The sequence below is a fragment of the Citrus clementina genome, unplaced genomic scaffold (assembly GCF_000493195.1).
Source record: "Citrus clementina cultivar Clemenules unplaced genomic scaffold, Citrus_clementina_v1.0 scaffold_5, whole genome shotgun sequence".
NCBI lineage: Eukaryota > Viridiplantae > Streptophyta > Magnoliopsida > Sapindales > Rutaceae > Citrus > Citrus x clementina.
The window spans coordinates 30,451,427-30,465,284 of record NW_006262201.1 but is presented as its reverse complement, the minus strand read 5'-3'; the positions used below and the strand labels follow the sequence as shown (position 1 = coordinate 30,465,284).

The following is a 13,858-nucleotide window of genomic DNA, read 5'->3' as shown; positions in this document are numbered from 1 at the left end:
TGTTTCCAGAAGACGTGCTTTGCAAACTTAAATGCCTTGAAGCTGAGTTTGGTGATGAGTCGACTACTATTTTCTCACTCGATGATTTCCTTCGGAGATTTCACACCATCAAAGTTCTCTCTATAGGAGGAGGAGGTTATGCTTGGGAGGCAAAAGAAAAGGTTGAAAATGGGATGGCGGTAATCATAAGAGAAGTAAACAAGTGTTATGATTTGAAGCACTTCTTGAAACAAGAGTCCTCCATTGCGGTCAAATTGGAACAGCTGAAGATATCCGAGTGCAGCCATTTGATTAATCTTGTGCCATCTTCGTCATCCTTTCAAAATTTAACAACTTTGGTGGTATCATATTGCAAAGGATTGAAAAATGTATTAACATCCTCAACAACAAAGACTCTAGTGAGGCTCAGAGAAATGAAAATAAGTGGATGCAATATGATAACAGAAATAGTGGCAGACGATGATGATGCAGCCAGAGATGAGATTATTGTTTTCAGCGAATTGAAGAAGTTGACGCTTTCTTATTTAAAAAGTATGACGAGCTTCTGCTCTGGCAGTCATGCCATCAAATTCCCATCTCTGGAAATATTAGTGGTGGATGATTGTCACAATATGAAGATTTTCTCGAGAGGAGAATTAAGCACACCCATGTTACATAAAGTGCAGCTAAAGACTTGGGATAGAGAATGTTGGGCATGGGAGGATAACCTTAATACAACCATACAACAGGTAAATCTTAAAAGGGAAAGCTCCATCAAGAAGCCACGAGAAGGTCTCCAATCCCAGCTATTTCTTCCTTCTGCTCCTGCCCCCAGTCTCAATCTCCAGACTAAGTTGGAAATTTTGCCCGCGATGGTTGCTGGGGTTTGGTCAGATGACAATAGCATGCAGCTGGAAGCAGCTACTCAGTTCCGAAGACTGCTTTCAATTGAGAGGAGTCTACCAATTGACGAAGTCATACAAGCTGGCATTGTCCCGCGCTTTGTTGAGTTCCTTCTGAGGGAAGACTATCCGCGACTTCAATTTGAGGCTGCTTGGGTTCTTACAAACATTGCTTCCGGAACTTCGGTGAACACCAAGGTGTTGATTGACCATGGTGCTGTTCCAATATTTGTGAAGCTACTTGCTTCTCCAAGTGATGATGTCCGAGAGCAGGCTGTTTGGGCATTGGGAAATATTGTTGCTCACTCACCTGGATGCCGTAATCTTGTGCTTCATGAAGAAGCTTTGATTCCATTGCTGGCACAATTAAATGAGCATGCTAGGCTTTCAATGCTGAGAATTGGCACATGGACATTGTCTAATTTATGCAAGGGCAAGCCACAGCCACCATTTGATCAGGTAAGGCCAGTTCTTCCGGCACTTGCACAGCTTATTCATTTAGATGATGAAGAGGTCTTGAGAAACGTTTGTTGGACACTCTCCAATCTTTCTGATGGTACGAATGACAAAATTCAAGCTGTGATCGAGGCAGGTGTCTGTGGTCCACTTGTTGAGCTCCTTGGTCATCCATCACCCTCAGTGCTCATTCCTGCCCTGCGGACTGTTGGAAATATTGTGACGGGAGATGATTTCCAGACTCAGTGTGTAATTAACCATGGTGCAGTGCCGTACCTTTTGGCCCTGTTGATCAATAATCATAAAAAGAGCATCAAGAAGGAATCCTGCTGGACTGTTTCAAATATTACAGCTGGAAACAGGAAACAGATTCAGGCGGTAATTGATGCTGGCTTAATTGTTCCCCTTGTCAATCTGCTTCAAGATGCTGAATTTGATATAAAGAAGGAGGCTGCATGGGCAATTTCAAATGCCACCAAGGCCGGCACTCAGGAGCAAATCAAGTACCTCGTGAGAGAGGGGTGTATAAAACCATTGTGTGATCTCCTTCTATGCGCTGATCCAGAGATCGTCACTGTTTGCTTAAAAGGATTAGAGAACATTTTGAAGGTCGGGGAAGCTAAAAAGAACCGGGGCAGCACTATTGGAGATGTTAATCAATATGCCCGGTTGGTGGAGGGGGCTGAGGGATTCAAAAAGATTGAAGATTTAAAAAGTCATGGCAACAATGGGATCCGTGAGAAGGCCGTAACGATTCTCGAGACATACTGGTTGAAGGGACGATGATACAATAGCTGCAGGTGATAGTCCTCACTCGTCGGAGCTAATGATGGCTACTCCACCGAAGTTGAGATGAGGAGGAAGCTGCAGAATACGGTGATAACAGGTAGGTTCTACTCGGGAGATTCTGATTTTTGTGGTGACTAAATATTTTTTATTTATGCCAACCAATCACCATTTGATGATGGCTTTTCATGTTGTGAGATTCTGTTTTGGGTATACAGACTATTTAATTATTTGACTCAAATATTGCATTCAGTTAGTCATTTGATTATGAAGTCATTTGGTAGCATTCATAAAACTTAGATGCTTCGTTTCAATTTTGTAACATTTTTTTTTAATATAACGATTTGGTTTTTACTTTAACAGGAGACCGCGTAAAAGAAAATCAAAATTTTTTGAGGCAAAGAAATTTTATGTCTACAAAGGTTTTTTTTTTTTTTTTTTTTATCGGTTTGTTTAATTTGTACATTTTTTATTTTGTCAAACTGTAACAACTTTATTGTTTTAGCGTTCTATTGGCTTCAAATTTTGTTGATTGCCACTTCAATTTAATATTATAAACTCTTGTATTCTTATAACTATATTTCATGAATCAAAGAGATATTGTTTATGTTATTTTTAAACTTGGAATGGTTTTGGATTTTCAAGAAAAGGTTGGAATGGTTTTTGTTGTTGATGAATCAAAGTTCAAAACCAGAGCCCAAATGCTGCGTTTTTGGAGTGTTAAGCTTTTGGAATTCGGCTACTGTGATCAGAAGTTTTGAGCAGCTCCCAACACCTAGAGATATGCGATTGTACGCGTTTGCTGAAAGATCATTTCTGGGGAAGGATTCGATCAAGTGACCCCTTATTTTGTCTTCCTGCGGTTGATCACTCGGATGCTCGTGAGAATCTTCGAGAACTAGATGTTTATACCCGGGAATGCATACTTCGGAGTGGTTGCGGCGTTTTCTTCGAATATAAATCACTCTTACCACCATCATTGTTATTTTTGCTTTAAATAACTACTCAAACATTTAGGATTATTTTTGTTACAAATTGACATCAGAAATACTCTGCTTTGTACATTAACATATCCACTGTTATGTCTATCTATCATCACTAGATTATCAATATTCATAATTATTATCACCTTCCTATCCTTTACTTTTATCTATTTATTTCTTTTTCTTCGATTCTAAATTTTGCCGAGGAACTTTAGCTTTACAGCATAGAACTTAAAAAATAAAATGGGCCAGTTTCAACTAGTGCTCCTTTCTTGACTTGTTGCATTTGTGGAATGTCCTCATTCAAATTTTGGCTAAAACCATTGTCGTTTAGTATCATTCATTCATTGCAATCAACAAAATCCTTTCCTTGTTTTCATCCTTTAATCTTAATTACACTTATGCTCCTGTTTATTGTGCTCACTGTTACGTTGTTTGTTTTTCAGTTTTAGCCATAAACTCTTTTGAACTTTCAATCTTGTAATTTCAACAGCACTTGTCATCCTCTGATCTCCAGTCCTATTATTTAGAATTGCACTGCTCCCCATCTAAATATCTAATTGCCCTGTTGTTGTCCCTGTTTTCTTCTGTTCTGTATCCACTGTTGTAAATTTTTTTTTTCCTTTTTCTACTCTGCTCAATATTGTTGCCAGTTTGCTTCCTAACTAATCAATTATTCAGTGTCTCCCAATTTTAAAGGAGGGAAAAAAAAAGAGTGATTGAAAAGGATTAGAGATGGTGGAAATCATAGTTTCTGTTGTTATCGAAGTTGCAAAGTGCTTGGCTCCTTCGGCGGAACGCCAATTTAGTTATGCAGCACACGGTTGATGAGGCTAAAAGAGATTGAACAGAACGTTGAGAACTGGCTTGCGAGTGCTAACAAGGCCAATTTTGAGGCAAAGAAATTTGTAGGCTGCAGCAGCTGAAGGGCTCTGGTGCCTTGAAATTTTGAGGCAAAGAAATCAGTTCTGTTGCACCAGAATCAGCTGCATTCAGCAGCTTGTGACAACCCAGATGCAATTTCCAGAAACTCACGAATGAGGCACGTGTGAAACAGCTTCTAACGACCTGAATACGAGCTTCCTTCTCCACGTGCATCTCATGTGCTTCATTAAACCAGAAACGGCAATGTATGAGTCGTTTCAATGAGTATTAAATGTGCACATCAAAACGCTGCAACTAATAACTATTGTCGTTTGTACTGAAATAATAAGAACTCAAGACGCGCTATACACAGGCCGTTTTGAAGCCATTGAATTTGTTTCACCAGTTACACGACAGTTGGCGATGAAGCTACAGAAAATAACCGTTGTTTCAAGGGTCTGTGGCCTAATTTGAAGGCCAGCCATCGACTTAGCAAGGAAGCAGTGAGGCAAATGAATGCTATAGTCAAGCTCCAGGAAGCTGGGAGGTTTAAAAGAATTTCCTCCACTATTATTCCGGAGGATACTTTGCTTATGTCTAACAAAGATTACGAGTCCTTTGAATCAAGAACGTCCACTCTGAATAATATACATGGTGCATTAAAAAATACGTCAACATGCTTGGGGTTTATAGAATGGGCGGCATCGGAAAGACGACTCTAGCGAAAGAAGTTGCTAGAAAGGCCAAGAATGGGAAGCTCTTTGATCAGATTGTTTTTACCGAGGTTTCCCAAAACCCAAACATAAAAAAGATTCAAGGAGAAATTGCATTTAAATTAGGTCTAAAATTTGATGAGGAGAGTGAATCGGGTAGGACAAGGAGTCCCTGGAGCCGGCTGAAGAAAGAGAAATTGCAGATAATATGTGGGAAGGTCTTAATTTGAAGGCGGTAGGAATGCCTCACGCAGATGATCATAGGGGATTTAAAGTGTTGTTGACGGCAAGAAGTCTAGATGTATTGTTAAGGAAGATGGATTCTCAACAGAATTTCCTAATTGGTGCCTTAGGAGAAGAAGAGGCTTGAAGTCTGTTCAAGAAGATGGAAGGCGATTATGCTGAAGGTAGTGAATTGAAATGGCTAGCAATGGATGTGGCAAAGGAATGTGCAGGTTTGCCTGTTTCCATTGTGACGGTAGCAAGGGCATTAAGGAACAAGAATTATTTGAATGGAAGGATGCGTTGGAACAGCTAAGAAGGCCTTCCTCAACGAATTTTAAGGATGTACAGCCAGCTGCATATAAAGCTATGGAGTTGGGGTACAATAAATTAGAAGGGGATGAGCTCAAGAGCACCTTTTTGCTAATAGGATATACAGCCATAGCATCCATTGATGACTTGTTAATGTATGGCATGGGATTGGGACTATTTCAAGGTGTGAATAAGATGGAAGCAGCACGGGCTCGAGTACATACATTGGTGCACAAACTAAAAGCTTCTTGTATGTTGCTTGACCATACAAGCAAGAACGAAAAGCTCTTTTCAATTCATGATGTTGTTCGCGATGTTGCCATATCAATTGCATCCGGTGAACAAAACGTGTTTTCAGCGACAAATGAGCAAGTTGATGGTTGCACGGAGTGGTCAGACGAAAGTGCAGTGATACTATACACTTCAATCGTCTTACGTGATATCAAGACTAATGTGCTTCCAGATCGGTAACAAGTTTTGTTTTTCATATATATTTTTATTTTAACTCCATTGAATGTTTAATGAAAAAGTATCATAATTATGGAATCCATATCAAATTTTGATTTATTGCTAAACTGAGTTGTATTAATTTTTAATGATCTTGTTTCACCGTGTGCATTAAAATTACTCACAATGAAGTAATAATACTCTAAACCCCCGATGCTTTAAGGTCAACAGAGATGGATGGAATTAAGAAATTATAAGCCGTCGAAGGACAATATCAATGGTTTTAATGTACTTTTCATTGAGAAGGTTGGTAATTAATAACCCAATGCTCTTATTAATTCTATAACATTTTTTTTTGGGTTCTTTGTTATTCTTGTTTGTTAGCAATTATAGGATAGAGTAATTAATAATTATATTTGTTGATGCCGAAATCCGGATGAGTTGGTCAAATCTCAGATGACCTGTGAGCCTGTGAGCACAAAGAACAGTCAGGGGAAGCCGGAAGTTTTTCCGGCAAAAACCCTCAAACGCTCAAGTCAGCGATTTGGGTCTTACTTGGAAAAACTCATACCACAATTCATGTGGCTTAATTATGATTGCTTTAAACAAAAAGCTTTTAAGTAAATTTAAAGGAAAAGAATTCAAAATAATCAATCTTAAAGAAATTATAGGCGAAAGAGAAATTTCACAGTTAGTAGAGGGAGAAAAAGATCCAATGGGTTCGGTCACCTAGAGAGAGAGAGAGAGGAAAAGGAATCCCTTTTTTCCTCTTCCCCAGGGTTTTTATAGGAAATTATAGCGGTTTTTATCCTCTCCCCTAGAATTTTCAAGAAAACTACTAATTTTCAGTCCACTAAAAATATGGTCCCTAATATTTCGGAGAAAATGTTTTGACTGAGTCGTGCTTCCTGGTAACCTCCTGGTCGAGGTGATGTGCTCGAGGTGACCAACAACATCCTGGTCGAGGTGATGTGCTCGATGTCACCACATATTATTCTGGTCGAGGTGACCAATAATATCCTAGTCGAGATGATCTGCTCGAGGTGACCAATAACATCCCGGTCGAGGTGATGTGCTCGAGGTCACCACATATTATTCTGGTCGAGGTGACTAATAATATCCTGGTCGAGATGATCTGCTCGAGGTGACCAATAACATCCTGTTCGAGGTGATGTGCTCGAGGTCACCAAACAACATCCTGGTCGAGGTGATGTGCTCGAGGTCACCAAACAACATCCTGGTCGAGGTGATCTGCTCAACCATTTGCTCACTTTTACTTTGAGGAGAGCACGATAATGTATGAGCAAACACCTTTATCTTGGTCACCCTATTTCATTCTCTCAACAATATTAAAAGATTATTCTAAATTTTTCATCTGACGTGTTGTAGGGTGCAACAAATACTAATTATTATAATTAGTATGGTATAGTATTAAATACTAAATATATGATGAAATAACTATACAAAACAAATTTAACCTCTTGACCGTACACAACTGTAGGATTTTAAGATGTTTATTTCTATCATCTTCTGTAATTAATAACTTAGTTCGGCTCCAACACCTTCCAAATTTTGAAAATGTCGGCAGAAATCTTTGCGCAATTTTGTGGAGATGACATAAGACATCAAGGACTGGACCAACTTCAGTTTCCAATTTATTCCGATCATTAATCTTTTATTTAATTATTCTTTCCTTTACTTGTAAATTTAATCATAAGATAACTTATAAATACATATAATATGATTAAATGGACTTTATTCAAAATATTATGTAATTAAGATATTTAAAAAAATATCTTATATATTTTATTAATAAGAAAATATATTTATCAATAAATCAATATACTTTAAAAAGCACATAATTATAACAAATTTAACCAAGAAACTTTGGATTTTCAGTAGAGCACTTTAAAAAAATAAAGAGGGTGTCATTTTTAACTTTTATTCTCATCCTTGAATGATGTTCATTGCCTGCCACGGTCAAAAAGTTAAAGAAGATGACAATGGTACATAATGTATCTTCACTTTAACTGTGCTTAGTAAGTATGGAAGTTTTATTCCTCCATTGACTTGTCGAAATTGTCAAATTTCTTTCTTAGTTAAAACATTGGCAAACAATTATTCTTCAGCCTCTCCTCCATTATATAAATCAATTTAATATCAGTCATTTTTTATAGTCACTCTCAATCAACAAATCCTTTACTTTATTTACATCCTCTGAGCTCAAATACACTTTGCTTCTCTGTTTATTGTGTTCACTCTTGTTTACTTTTGTTATTCAGCTTTTGCCATCAACTCTTTCGAATTCTCGTTCTTCTAATCTTAAAAACTCTCTTTTTAACCAATTGTCCTGCAGTTGTCTCTGTTTGATCACTCAGTTTGCTTCCTAACTAATCAATTGTTTGGTTATTGTCTCTGCTTTGTTTCTATTTTGCTCCCTTCACATTTACATACTTTAAAAAATAATAATGTTAATTGTGAACCTGAATCAAAACCTTCTGAAGGAGACGACTTTGTCGTTTCGGGAATTGGATAAGAAACGACAAAGCAAACATACAGATAACACTGCCATATGACAACCAGCATCTATCATATGAAAAGCTTAAGTGACGCACGTGACTTGCACGATCAAGCTTAAGTTAAACGGCAGCTGCTGATGCCATTTCAATCTGAAGAGCTGTTACAGACAGTTAGGATTGGCGGGAGTTTTCTGGGTTTGTTGAAACAAACCCAGAATAAGAGCTGGCGTACAGCTCACATATCTTGATTCCTTCCGAGTTGTATATAAAGCCTTGAGGGCTATACTTAGAGTATCATCGTTCCTTGTAGCAATTACTCTAAGACTTGTAATCTGTTAAGCACAAAGAAAAGTTATGGCTTCTGTTTCTCAAGAGGATGTAGGCTGCAAAGCCGAACCTCTATAATCCCTTTTGCATTTCGTTTTGCTTTATTCTTTCTTAATCCATGTCTCTGGTTAAATACCCTTATTCTTAATCTGATTTCTATATTGATATTTCATTCTTGCCTTAATAAGATCAGTGTGTGGTGATTTCTTGGGTAAAAGAATTAAGGTTTCTCACTCTTAATTTCAACAAATTGGTATCAGAGCTCACATCCCTGAATCTTGTGAGCAAGAATGGCAACACAGAGGCTTGATGTGGAGAAGTTCACAGGAGAAAATGACTTCCATCTTTGGAGGCTGAAGATGAGAGCATTGCTGGTTCACCAGGGAATTGAAGAAGTACTGGAGGATCCAAGAACCTCGAAAAAGATCAGCAAAGTCAAAGATGAAGACATGCAAGAAGCCATGGACAAAGCTCATAGCACTATAATCCTAAGTCTAGGAGATGGAGTACTTAGAGAAGTGGGAGACCAAACAACAGCTGCAGGCCTTTGGAAGAAGCTAGAGGATTTGTACACAAAAAAATCTTTGACAAAAAGATTGAGTACAAAGAAAAGGCTCTACACACTCCAGATGGAAGAAGGCAGCTCTTTAACTACTCACATTGATGCTTTCAATAGGATCATTTTAGATCTAGAAGACATTAATGTGAAGATTGAAGACGAGGATAAAGCCATTATTCTGTTATCTTCATTACCACCTTCTTATGAACATTTTGTTGACACTCTCTTATATGGTAGACAATCTCTGGCTATGCAGGATGTCAAGGAAGCTTTAAGTTCCAAAGAAAGCTTTAAGAAATCAGAAACAAAAGATGGTGAAGGGTTGACAGTAAGAGGGAGATCAGAGAAGAGAGATGGTTGGAAAGGCAAAAAGAAAAAAAGATCAAAATCTAAGAACAGGCCTTGAAGTGCTTCCACTGCCACAAGGAAGGTCACTTCAAAAGGGACTGCCCTGAGAGAAAGATTAAGCCTAAGGATGCTAACAACAGAAATGGAAATGCTGTTGTTGCTTCTGAAGATTCAGATGAGAGATATGACTCTGCTGGTGTTCTGGTAGCCTCAAACATGCAAACTGAAGGTAAATGGGTTCTTAACTCTGGCTGCACCTATCACATGTGCCCCCATAAACACTTATTCAGTAGCTATCAACCTTTTGAAGGAGGTAAAGTCTTGATGGGAAACAATGATTCCTGTAAAGTCATTGGTATAGGCTCTGTTAGATTGAAAATGTCTGATGGTATAATTAGAGAACTTGATAATGTAAGGCATATTCCAGAGCTTAAAAGAAACCTAATTTCTCTAAGCATGTTAGGTAAGGCAGGGTGTTGTATCAGACTTGAATCAAGCTCCTTAAAAGTTATTAAAGGGTCTCTGATACTGATGAAAGGTGTAATGCAACATGGTTTATACATACTGCAAGGAACAACAATAACTGGGGATGCTGGGATAGTGATAAAACAGGAACAAGATAAAATATTACTATGGCATTTCAGGTTGGGTCATGTAAGTGAAAGTGGACTGAAAGAACTAGAAAAATAGGGAGCTCTAGGGAGTAATAAGATAAGTACTGTTGGATTCTGTGAGGAGTGGGTCCTAGGAAAGTCCTCAAGAACCAGGTTTAAAACTGCAGTGCACAATACTAAGGGTACTTTGGATTATATTCACTAGGATATGTGGGGACCAGCACAGATTGAATCTCTAGGTGGAGCTTGTTATTTTTTGTCTATGATAGATGACTTCTCTAGGATGGTTTGGGTGTATCCAATAAGGAGCAAAGATCAGGCTTTTGATAGATTCAAAGCCTGGAAAACCTTAATTGAAACTCAAACTAATAGGAAAGTTAGAAGGGTTAGAACTGATAATGGACTTGAGTTTTGCAATAAACAGTTTGATGTTTTGTGTGAAAAGAGTGGAATCCAGAGACACAAAACTGTTAGGCACACACCACAACAAAATGGTTTGGCAGAAAGAATGAATAGAACATTAATGGAAAGAGTTAAATGCATGTTATTTCATTCAAAGCTGCCAAAGACATTGTGGGCTGAAGCTTTGTGTACAGCTTGTTACTTGATAAATAGATGCCCCTCAACTGCAATAGAACTTAAAACACCTTATAAAGTTTGGTCAGGGAAATTAACTGACTACACCAAGTTGAGAATCTTTGGCTGCACTGCTTATGCACATATCAAGCAGGGCAAGCTTGAACCAAGGGCATTGAAATGTGCTTTCCTAGGGTATCCTAGTGGAACTAAGGGTTACAAGCTGTGGTGTGTAGACCTTAAACCACCTAAGTACATAATAAGCAGGGATGTAATTTTCAATGAGTCTGAGATGCTGAAAAATCAGACTTCTGCTCAAAGCACAATTCAGAAAATCCCAGGTGCAGAGACACCTCACTTTGATGTGGAGCTATTAAAAACTGAGGATGGTCAGAACACAAGTCACACTGGAGAAACTCAAGGCTCAAATGAGACCAGTGCTCAATCACTAGAGCACACCTCAATACAAGATAATCAGCTTACTAGAGACAGACAGAAGAGACAAGTTAGGGCACCAGAGAGATTGGGATATGCTGACTTAATAGCATATGCCTTGACAGCAGCACAAAATGTTGATCAAGAGGAGCCAAAAACTTATGAAGAAGCTGTAGCATGTAAAGAATCAGCTCAATGGATCAAGGCCATGGAAGATGAGATGGACTCTCTAAATAAGAATGGCACCTGGAAATTGATTCAAAAACCAGAAGGAAGGAAAGTTGTGGGCTACAAATGGGTCTACAAAATAAAAGATGGAATCCCTGATGTTGAACCCAAGCGATTTAAAGCAAGGTTGGTTGCAAAGGGCTTTACTTAAAGGGAAGGGGTTGATTACACTGAAGTCTTCTCACCTGTAGTCAGACACACATCAATAAGGATTATTCTGTCACTGGTAGCTGTTTATGATATGCATCTTGAACAATTAGATGTTAAAACAGCCTTCCTACATGGTGATCTACAAGAGGAGATTGTAATGTCACAACCTGGGGGCTTTGTGAATACTCAACACCCTGATTGGGTTTGCTTACTTCAAAAATCTCTTTATGGGCTCAAGCAGTCTCCCAGACAGTGGTACTTGAAATTTGACAGCTACATGCAAGAACTGAACTTTCAGAAATCCAGTTATGACTGCTGTGTATATCTCAGAAAGACCTATGGGGAGGAAGTGATCTATCTTGTCCTGTATGTTGATGACATGCTTTTGGCCAGTAAAAGCATGAAGTTGATTGATCTGCTGAAGCAATAACTCAGAGATAAGTTTGACAAGAAAGATCTTGGCCCAGCAAAAAACATCTTAAGTGTTGAAATGATAAGGAACAGAACAGCCAGGACATTGTTTCTATCATAAGAAAAATATGTCAACAAAGTTTTGGAGAAGTTTGGGATGCTGAACTGTAAACCAGTGTCCACTCCAATGGCAGCTCATTTCAGGTTATCAAGTCAGCAGTGCCCAAGCACTGAATCAAAACAAACTGAAATGTTGAAAACACCATATGCTAGCTCAGTGGGCTGCCTAATGTATGCAATGGTCTTAACAAAATTGTCTTGAATCTTAAAAGAAAAATAAAAAAGTACAGGAACTTTCTTTGGCTAATTATGATTTTTACAACATTCATTTGCTTCTGTAGAAGTGAATGTCCATCAATTATTTGCTGTATGGAGGGGAGAGAGCTAACTACAATCTGGTTGAGGGTTCTGTTGACTCTGACTATACAGGAGATCTAGATAACAGAAGATCACTCACTTGTTTTCTTTTCACACTTAATAGCTGCACAATCAGCTGGAAAGCATCACTTCAAAGTGTAGTGGCCCTATCTACAACAGAGGCAGAGTACACAGCTGCTGCAGAGGCCTTCAAAGAAGCAATATGGTTAAGGGGCATGATAAATGAATTGGGGTATGAGCAATCATCCATAACAATTCTATGTGACAATCAAAGTGCTATCAGTCTGAGCAAAAATCAAGTCCATCATGAAAAGACCAAGCACATCGACATCAAGCTCCATTTCATAAGGCTGGAAGTCTCTAAAGGCACTGTGAAGCTTGTGAAGGTTTATACCAGTAACAATGTTGCTGATATGTTGACAAAGCCAGTTCCAATGGCTAAGTTTGAGCACTGCTTAAACTTAGCTGGCATCTGTAGAATATAAAGATACAGAAGCTCGAGAAAGAAGAAGCCATAGGAGTGCTGTGATTCAGATTCAAGGTGGAGATTGTTAATTATGAACCTGAATCAGAACCTTCTGAAGGAGACAACTTTGTCGTTTCGGGAATTAGATAAGAAACGACAAAGCAAACATACAGATAACACTGCCATATGACAACCAGCATCTATCATACGAAAAGCTTAAGTGACGCACGTGACTTGCACAATCAAGCTTAAGTTAAACGGCAGCTGCTGATGCCGTTTCAATCTGAAGAGCTGTTACAGACAGTTAGGATTGGCGGGAGTTTTCTGGGTTTGTTGAAACAAACCCAGAATAAGAGCTGGTGTACAGCTCACATATCTTGATTCCTTCCGAGTTGTATATAAAGCCTTGAGGGGTATACTTAGAGTATCATCGTTCCTTGTAGCAATTACTCTAAGACTTGTAATCTGTTAAGCACAAAGAAAAGCTATGGCTTCTGTTTCTCAAGAGGATGTAGGCTGCAAAGCCGAACCTCTATAATCCCCTTTGCATTTCGTTTTGCTTTATTCTTTCTTAATCCATATCTCTGGTTAAATACCCTTATTCTTAATCTGATTTCTATATTGATATTTCATTCTTGCCTTAACAAGATCAGTGTGTGGTGATTTCTTGGGTAAAAGAATTAAGGTTTCTCACTCTTAATTTCAACAAATAATAATAATAATAATTTAAAAAGAATTAAAGACGGTGGAAACCATAGTTACTGTTGTTGTTGATGTGGCAAAGTTCTTGGCTAAATTTTTTTTAAAAAAAAAAAAGAGAGAAGAAGCAGCTTGGAGTCTATTCAAGATGATGGCAGGTAATTATGTTATAGGTAGCAAGGGTCGTGTCAAAGGAATGTGCAGGTTTGCCAATTTCCATTGTGATGGTAGCGAGGGCATTAAGGAACAAGAGATTACTTGAATGGAAGGATGCATTGGAACAACTTAGAAGGCCATCCCCAACGAACTTCTAAGACATACAGCCAACTGCATATAAAGCAATAGAGTTGAGTTACAATAAATTAGAAGGGGAGGAGCTCAAGAACATAAACCTACGTGGCATCTATTGATCGCTTGTTAAAGT

General features: G+C 38.4%; 1 pseudogene; it reads left to right on the top strand.

Annotated features, from left to right (window-relative positions):
• Positions 1-2,193, top strand: part of LOC18041181 — a 9,125-nt pseudogene extending 6,932 nt beyond the window's left edge.
• The last annotated feature ends 11,665 nt before the right edge of the window (positions 2,194-13,858 follow it).